Source organism: Canis aureus, chromosome 3 (assembly GCF_053574225.1).
Source record: "Canis aureus isolate CA01 chromosome 3, VMU_Caureus_v.1.0, whole genome shotgun sequence".
NCBI classification, from domain to species: Eukaryota; Metazoa; Chordata; class Mammalia; order Carnivora; family Canidae; genus Canis; species Canis aureus.
Window position 1 is genome coordinate 61,649,613 of NC_135613.1, and position 9,221 is coordinate 61,658,833.

At 41.4% G+C, this 9,221-nt stretch overlaps 1 long non-coding RNA gene across 1 annotated transcript in view; it reads right to left on the reverse strand.

The window, feature by feature from the left end:
• LOC144305503 (uncharacterized) overlaps nt 1–8,716 on the reverse strand; it is a 28,394-nt gene extending 19,678 nt beyond the window's left edge. Inside the window, exons 1-2 of the long non-coding RNA XR_013372515.1 lie at nt 8,535–8,716; nt 6,820–7,204 (exon numbers count right to left, since the gene is read on the reverse strand). This is a non-coding gene — a long non-coding RNA (uncharacterized LOC144305503). The remainder of the gene's footprint in view (nt 1–6,819; nt 7,205–8,534) is intronic.
• Between the last annotated feature and the right edge of the window lie 505 nt (nt 8,717–9,221).

The following is a 9,221-nucleotide window of genomic DNA, read 5'->3' on the forward strand; positions in this document are numbered from 1 at the left end:
TCCAGCCTCAGCAGCGTTCCTGCCCTCAATACCACTGTCCTATGCTTCATGCGGTCCACATTGTCTTTCTCAGCATTAACACAGGAGTATTTTCATCGTTATTTGTGTGGGCTTTCGTATCTATATTATTCCACATTATAAATTCTGTAAGTGTAGGAACTTAGCCCCTCTGTCCTTCCTCGCCCTGTACTGTGTCTGGAAAATAGTAATACGGGCATGTCTTGTTCTATTGTGCTTCACAGATGCTTCACTCCTATAAAGTGAAGGTTTGTGGCAATTCTCTGTTGAGAAAGTCAGTTGGTGCCATTTTTTCCCCAATGGCATTTGCTCACTTTATGTCTCTGTGTCACATTTTGGTGATTCTCTCGATATTTTGGACTTCTTCATTATTATTATATTTGTTACAGTGATCTGTGATCAGTGATTATAGCTTATTCAAAGCTCAGATGATGGTTAGAACTTATGCAAAGAATACAAAAATACTGATTTGAAGGGGCACCTCCCCAATGTTCATAGAAGCAATGTCCACAGTTGCCAAACTGTGGAAAGAGCCCAGATGTCTATTGACAGATGAGTGGATAAAGAAGATGTGGTCTCCATATATACAATGGAATAATAGCCATCAGAAAAGATGAAGTTTTGCCATTACAATGATATGGGTGGAGTAGAGAGCATTATGCTAAGTGAACTAAGTCAGAGAAAGACAAATACCATATGATAGCAATAAAGTATTTTAAAATTAAGGTACGGAAATTGGTTTTTAGGCATAATACTACTGCACATTTAAATGACTATAGTACTGTGCAAACACACATTTATGTGCACTGAGAAACCAGAAGAGGCCCCTGGACTCATCATATCATGATATTCTCTTACTGCGGTGGTCTGGAGCCACGCCTGCAGTCTCTCCAAGGTACGCCTATATTATTAAAAAGCTTACAATTCACATACCATGTGTAGGGCAGTATTTTATACTCAAACTCAATTTTTAACCCCTAAGCCCTCTTTGAAGTAAGTACCAGAGTATTTTTCACTTTATAGATGAAGACCCTGAGGTAGAGAGACCCTACCTCGCTTGTCCAAGCTTCTGCAGCTGCCATGGGCTAAGCCTGGGTGTGAACCCAGGCCTTCTAGCTTCAGAGTCTGTGCTTCTGACGGTATGTTAAGGTGTTGTTATAACAAGTCTTTATCAAGTGGGGAAAAAAAGGAACTAGCACCAGAATGCCTCCAGCACCCTAACAGTCATGTATGGCCTTTTGAAGGAGTGAGAGATGAACTGACCTGGCGGTGTGAGTAGAAGTGAAATGCACCCCAGGAGACACAGGGTAGGGTGTTGGGGTGCGGAGGGAGGTGTGGGATGGCATGCTCCAGGTAAGACAGGCCTGCTGGCTGTGAGAGATCGCTTACTTGGAAGTGAGGGTGTCCATCGAGGCAGGGCTGAAGTCACTGAAGACTTTGTAAGTATTTTAAAGGAGACTTTATGGGAGTCAACGGAAAGGAGAAAGAGCAGTGATTTGCAGTTTGAGAAAACGGTCTATAGGAGAATCTGTCAGGGGAACTGTCACAGTGATGGAGTTGATGGACTTGCTGGCCTGGGCTGGAGGATGGTTTGCATGTAACTTACCTTGAGGACTTAGAGACAGCAGGGTTAGGTGACTGGATACAGGAACAGAAGGAAGGGAGAGAGATGAGTTACATGTTTCCGCTTATTCAGATGGGAGGCAGGAAAGGGATCAGTGCAGACTTCAAAGTGCCAGGGTGGTGTGCCAGTGGCCATGAGCACAACAGTTGTGGATGCTTCTCTTGAGCTTAACAGATGTGTGTGGGCCAGGGATATGAACGTGAGGTAATGGACATAGTACCTGAAGCCCCACAGCCCAAGGCAGGAGCACAGAACGGCTAAGCATGTGGCCCCCACTGGCCCAGGTGGACAGCACGGGAGGGAGTGTTTCTGAGTCCTGGCTCCCCTGCTGTGACAGGCCATGCACCGGGTGTACCCCACCTGTTATGGAGTGCCTGTGGAGGCCTCTGGCACAAGGGAAACATCCATTACAGTTAGGTTCTTCCCTTTGCTTCTCTATATTTAATATATTTTCTTAAAGATAACTCAAAAATTAAAGCTAACAATAGGAGACTTTAAAGTCTGAAATATGAATACCAGATTAGCTATGTCTAACCAACAGTTTATTACACCTACTGCATTTTTAATTTAGTTGTCTATATGTACTTTATTTCTAAAATTCTGCTGAGTGAAGTAAGTCAGTCGGAGAAGGACAAACATTATATGTTCTCATTCATTTGGGGAATATAAATAATAGTGAAAGGGAATATAAGGGAAGGGAGAAGAAATGTGTGGGAAATATCAGAAAGGGAGACAGAACGTAAAGACTGGGGAAACGAACTAGGGGTGGTAGAAGGGGAGGAGGGCGGGGGGTGGGAGTGAATGGGTGATGGGCACTGGGGGTTATTCTGTATGTTAGTAAATTGAACACCAATAAAAAATAAATTTAAAAAAATAAAATAAAATAAAATTCTGTGTATTCAGTTTTCAAGTTGGCTCTTATTATTTGTTTTCTTTGGTTCTTTTATTTTCCTTTAATCAGTATAAACAATTTATAATTGAGTCTCCATCACAGAGTGGATGCTCAACTTCCAAGAATTATCATAGGAGTTGGTAGGAAAAAGACAGGATTCTATTTCCTAATTAAATATAGATTCTTATTTAAACTAAGAAAAAGAGAGAGAGAATAAAATTTAAAAACAAAAACCAAAAAAATACTAAAAACTCATTTAAGGCTGACTCTCAGATTTCCTTTTGATGGGTTTTGTTTAGACAGACCTACACTGTTTGCATTCTTCTTGTTTGGCAGTGATGTAGAGATAGAATCCATACATTATATGATTAAAGATCAAAATTTAGTGCAGTAATAGAAAGGAAAGCATCTTTTCTGAATATAAAGATTAAGATTCAGGGCAGCCCCGGTGGCGCAGCGGTTTGGCGCCGCCTGCAGCCTGGGGTGTGATCCTGGAGACCCAGGATCGAGTCCCACATCGGGCTCCCTGCGTGGAGCCTGCTTCTCCCTCTGCCTGTGTCTCTGCCTCTCTCTCTCTGTGTCTATGAATAAATAAATAAAATCTTAAAAAAAAATAAAGATTAAGATTCAGAGTTGATAAACTGGATGCTAGATTTTTTTAAAAAGGGGGTGGGGTGGGGATATTTTTTACTAAGTTCTTTAAGATAATATCTTCAAATAAGCTATTGAATATGGGGCTTAGAATGAGCTGTAGATAATTACAAAGATGCATTTATCCCAAATCCAGGGCTTGGGTATTTAATGTTGCCTATCCCTTTATAAGGATTCAGTGAGCTTTCTGATTAGATAAACACACTAAATTATCTCCCTGCAAGGTTCAAGGAGAAAAAGATAACACAGGGAGTGCATTAATGTTTTCTACACACATACACAGAGACCCCAGATTGTTCCTTCCTAATTTATCTGGGGACTTGCTTCATGCTAGCTCAAGCCCAAGAGTTGGATCAGTAGTTAAAATGAAATTATCACAGACACTGTGGTTGTAATTCATATGCTTCTGGTTTGGTAAAAGTTTTCATCATTCTAAAGTGCCTGACCATAATGGAAAATGACTGCATAACTTTTTTTTTTTTTAATCTCTCCTCAGTTCATTGCACACATAGAGCTTTATCCTTCCAATGCCCATTTTGGAGTAGTTCTGAAAAAGTCACAGAAATTTCATATCAAATTGGAAAATGTCAAGTACATTTAATTTTACGTTTGACAGTTGATGGGTAGTTTCCTTCATTCGATTTCTCCATTTTACTTCTTAAAATGGGAAGACTTCTCAGATTAATATGCAGACGCCCATTAAACAGACCAGCTTTGAGACTTCTTTGAAATAAAGGTACATTTTGGGCTCTAAATTCTCTCTTCCCTTTGAGTCCCCTGACAATTATTTCCTGTCCTGTATTTGTCACAGCCCATAACAGCTTTCCTCTAGCAGCTTCTGCTTTAGAGGTCAGGATCCTAAAGGCACATCTCAAAGGATTCTGATTCTGTCCATTCCCCCACCTTCTACCTCTGTTTCTCTTGTCTACTAGATTGTTCTAGAAAGCACTTTACTGTCCTCAATAAGCTCACGGTCTGGCCAAGTAAGATATAAATAAATATATCTACACGGAGTATAGCTATCACACATTTATATTATGTATTTGTATGTAGATACAACTAACTGTCATAGAGATAGCTACGTTAGTGGCATAAAACCGCGCTTTCATATCAAGTAGCATGAATTGTTTGATTTTAACCAGGATTTCGGGATGTCTTTATGGATATCTGAGCTGGGCCTCAATGTTACATGTCAATTATACCTAAAAACAAAAGGGACAAACAAGTAAAAACCTCCAAAAATAATTAGAATTCAAAATGGATCACTAGTGTCCAAATCCCTGCATACTAAGGTCCTGGGAACAGATGAGAGAGGTTTATATAGACGTGCCCTCGGTTTTCTTTGTGATAATAAGACGAGAATGACTTATTCCTACAGGTGTTCCTGCTTTGTCCTCTCCCGTTATGCCAAATCCCTCAATTTTAGCAGGTGTCTTCTCATATTTCACTGAAAAGATCAAGTCGTACCTGAATTTTTTGTGCACTTCCTCAGCTTTTGCATTCTATTACAATATCTCTGGATTTTATGGATTCCCTCCACCCTTGTTTTTATCATGATAGGACTTATCTCTCTTCTCAACTAAGGCCAGTCCTTGGCCGTGGCCTTCATGCCCTCCCTGTGCATCTGCGCTGAGACCTCTTGCTCCATCTGTTTCTCCTACTTTCTTATCCCATTATCTGTTTCGCCTCCTCTCACATGTGCTTATCTATGGACACATTTTTTTTAATTTTTTTTAAATTTTTATTTATTTATGATAGTCACAGAGAGAGAGAGAGAGAGGCAGAGTCACAGGCAGAGGGAGAAGCAGGCTCCATGCACCGGGAGCCCGACGTGGGATTCGATCCCGGGTCTCCAGGATCACGCCCTGGGCCAAAGGCAGGCGCCAAAAGGCTGCACCACCCAGGGATCCCCTATGGACACATTTTTAACTCAAAAACAATATCTTTTTCTCAGCAACCACCACAAGTTTCTATATTCTTCTTTCGTTGACCACAAGTACCTTGACAGTAACTACTGTACAAGGTATACAGTAATTACTGATGGTAATCAATGATTTCTCAGTCATTTAATCCACATACTGGTGTCGAATCTTCTCCCTTCCTGATCTTTCCACATAATTTGATGTTCTTGGCCCACTGGTCTTGTTGGATCCCTCTCATCCTTTGACTTCTGTGTTCTTGTATCTATTGCTTTGCTTTGGTTTCTTTCTTGTCATAGTTTATTTAGGATGGAACATAACCATTTCCTAAAGTGTTTCCTGTTGCTATCTTACTACTTTTCTGTAATCTCACTTGTGTGTGTGTGCGCACGTGTCTGTGTGTGTGTGTGTGTATGACTATAAGTATTGTCTTCACTTGGGTGACTTTTAAATCTCAAATTTTTGTTGGGTATCATCATTGGTATGTTATGCAGGCATCTCAGACTCACTCCATATAAATCCTAGCATCATCCCAAACTTCATTTTCCACTCCCTAATCCTGACTGAGCTCTTTCTGACTTCTGTTTCTATGAGGAGTTTTGCTAATAACTTGTTCTCCAAGTTACTTGGGTTTAAAATCTGGGTATGACTTAGCCTCTTCTCACTACTTCAGTAACTATTTCTAAATGTTTCCATGCCTCTAGATCTACTCTCAGTAGAATCTTTCACATCTTTTCTCTCCTTTAAATATCATGGCTACCACTCTATTTCACACCCCATGCGCTGTCTCATATAATTGAGAAAGGTGTTTATTGACCAATGTTAACGGTGCCACCACATAGAGTATAACAGGAAGAGTCTCCCTAGGGCTCTGGACTAGACAGTCTGTAGATATGCATCACCTTCCCAGCATCCCCAGACCATGAACCACACTGTCAACAGACTCTAGGCCAGTCTTCTAACCCCTTCTCTTTAAACTCAAGCACTCCACAAATCATCTTCCATAAAGTTTGGTGCCAATCATAACATCATCCTATTAGAGAGCTTCAGTGGCTCTGTTATATCTTACTGAAGGAAGTGTTATCCCCTTAATATTGTAACAAAGGTCTTTGTCAAAATGCGCCTAGTTTCCAAATGTGTTCTGTGCTCTTATGAAACATAACAATTTTTTAAAAAATATTGCCATGAATGAAGACCTGTTTTCTATTTCAGATACAAACTGGTTGCTATTTCAAATATAAATTGGAACTAATTTAGCACAAACAGATTCTCTCGGGTATCTGAGTAAGTGTAACAATAACACAATACCAAAAAAAAAAAAATCTTATCAAGTTTGGGAAGCAGTTCAGTTTTCAGACTCTCACTATCAGGAATTCACAATGCTTGTTTATATATATATTCAAGAAAAAATATATATACTCACATACATATGTATTCATGTTAAAAAAATTATCCAAAAAAAAAAAAAAGAATTATCCACGGCCCTTGCTAAAGATGTGAAGGCAGATTCTACTCTAGGGGACTCCTATGATGGGGTTTTGCAGTACTGGAGATGGACCAGGCTCAACTCTGAACACAACAGAAATTAGTGGAGGTTTGTAGCCAAGGTGGTCAAGGGGTCAGTGGATGGAAGTTACCTATAGGAAACACGAAGGCCAGGGCATTTTGGCTAGACCATCGGGTTCTTGCTGAGGCCAGAGTGGTAATATACTCACGTTGTGGATGAGGGACTCAAGCCAATATCAAGGTTGGGGGATTTTCGCTAGTGATCCAACAGAGTTCTTGTTAAAACTGAACTGATCTGGCCCAGGGCAGAGTCTTAGGTCATGGCCATTATGGTGGAGAGGACTCTGAGGGAGTCAGGCCAAGGAGAGAGTCTTTGTAGCCCTCTGGACTGCTGACTCTGAACTCAGCTCCCAGCAGCTCCCAGTGTCTCTGTGTCCCAGGTAAAAACACAACAGTCTGAGAGGACAGGGTCTCTCTGCTCCACGTAACAATGGCTCTTATGCTCTCCAGTATTTAGGCCACTTCACAGTCATTTCCTTCACTAAAATTTTCCTTAATTCCTTAAGAGACTGTGTGCTCTTTCCTCTGAATCCCCTGGAATATGAACATATTTTGTCAGAACCAGTATTTATTTTTACATAGCATACTGGATCAACAGAACGCATCCCCATAGACTCATTCACTCTTTCAGGGAACCTTCTGTTGCCTTACTTGACTTTGTCTTATTCCTGTCACACAGCAGGCACAGTAATACCTGCTTTAGAATCAGTCCTCTGTAAATAACTGTTAGAGCAAAATGCATTGAGATCGTTAGATCTTGAGTTACTGTATCCCCAGTCCCTTCAAATTACAGAAGAAGAAAGCCATCCTGGTCTTCAAGATCATTCTCTGCTACTCCACGTGGCCATTCTTCCTCCTATCCCTGGCTGCCTCCCACTTGGAACACTTGATGCAGTCCCATGATGCTGCGTTGGGAGCTGCTCTGCAGACACAGGGTCATTTAATCAGGCACCCTTTAATTTGTCAGTCTGGATTTCCTCCTTAAGTATGTGCTTCCACATTTTCAATCCAGTGTGATTCTGAGAGTACACTCTGTACATTATTGATGTCTAGAGTCTGGAGTGTAGCATTTTGAGTTAAAACCAGCTACTTAATTACACTGCTTGATGACTGATTATCCTAGATAGTGATTTGTATTTCTATGGGATTGATCATTTTTGGAAGCCTAAGGTGCAATATTCCCACCTGCTGTCTCTGTCTCATGGGCAGATTTACATATTTGACTAAATGCCGTTCACACTTTGATGAAATTTAAATTAATTATACCTACTTAAGGTTTATGTAAAAATGCCCAATTGCTGGGGACTCTGGAAGAATCTCCACTAAATCTCTAAGTTCAATCCAGATGACAAAAAAAGAATGAACCTTAAGTATCCTTCCAAAACAGATTTAGTGATGTAACCCAACCAAATTTGCCAGAGTTATCCAGACAGTCAATGACATGCATCACTGAGATTGGGCTACATGATAATTTGGTAAAAAGAGTAAGCATTTAAAGTTGGTTATGATAAATAATATGGTTTGGGGGCACCTGAGTGGCTCAGTGTGTTAAGCATCTGCCTTGGGCTCAAGGCATGATCCTGGGGTCCTGGGATGGAGTCCCACATCAGGCTCCCTGCTCGTGGGGAGTCTGCTTCTCCCTCTGCCTCTGTGCTTGCTCTTTCTCTCTCTCTCTCTCCCCCTCCCTCTCTCTAGCTCCCCCTCTGCCCCTCCCAGCCCCCATGCTCGCTCGCTCTCTCTCAAATAAATAAATAAAATCTTTACAATAAATACATGACATGGTTTTCCTACCCCAAATTAAATTATCTGAGACTAGCTTAGGGAAAATTAAGAAAAAAGTCACCCTAAGACTGGTTGTGCTTACCACTGCATTGCTGGCCTCCCAACTGAAACCTAAGGAGAAAATCCAAAGGAAAAGAGGGGCTGATATGTCATAGGGATCCAGATCGTAGTGTGGCAGGAGTCTGTCCTCGTGTTAAAGAGCTTTGGAAAGTGATCTGCAGCAGCCCTGAGCTGCGGAGGGGGACTTCCACCCGCATCACTCTGTGGGAGAACGCCCGCCAACGATCGCTCTGCGGTCCTGCTCTCGTGCTGTTGGAACGCACAAATAAATGCTGAATTAGGATAAAATACCCTGGGAAGTAGTTCACTCTCTGTGTATAAAGTAAATTTTTTTATTAAGCGTTTTGACATTAGCTTAATATCATCTGTAAAGTTCATGGAGACCTGGAGTTGCTATGGAAACGGATGCTGGGGGAGGCCTGGGGGTGGGGGGAGAGCCCCATAATACACACCCTGAGATTCCCTTCTTCACCTTCTTGCTTTCCCAGCTTCTTGGGTTTAGTCTGTCAGTGTTTTTGTGAGTGAAATTTCGAAAGTGCTTTGCAGGGCTTATTTTTCTATCACTACTCCGGCAATTGAAAATTGAGTAAACACCATCAGGCCCCATTCACTTATGCGAGGCCTCGTGATGCTAATTGCCGCTCCCTAAGTAGTACATATTGTTGGCACAGAATTGCGTTGCTGTGCCTTCAGAGCATCAGTTCGGTGA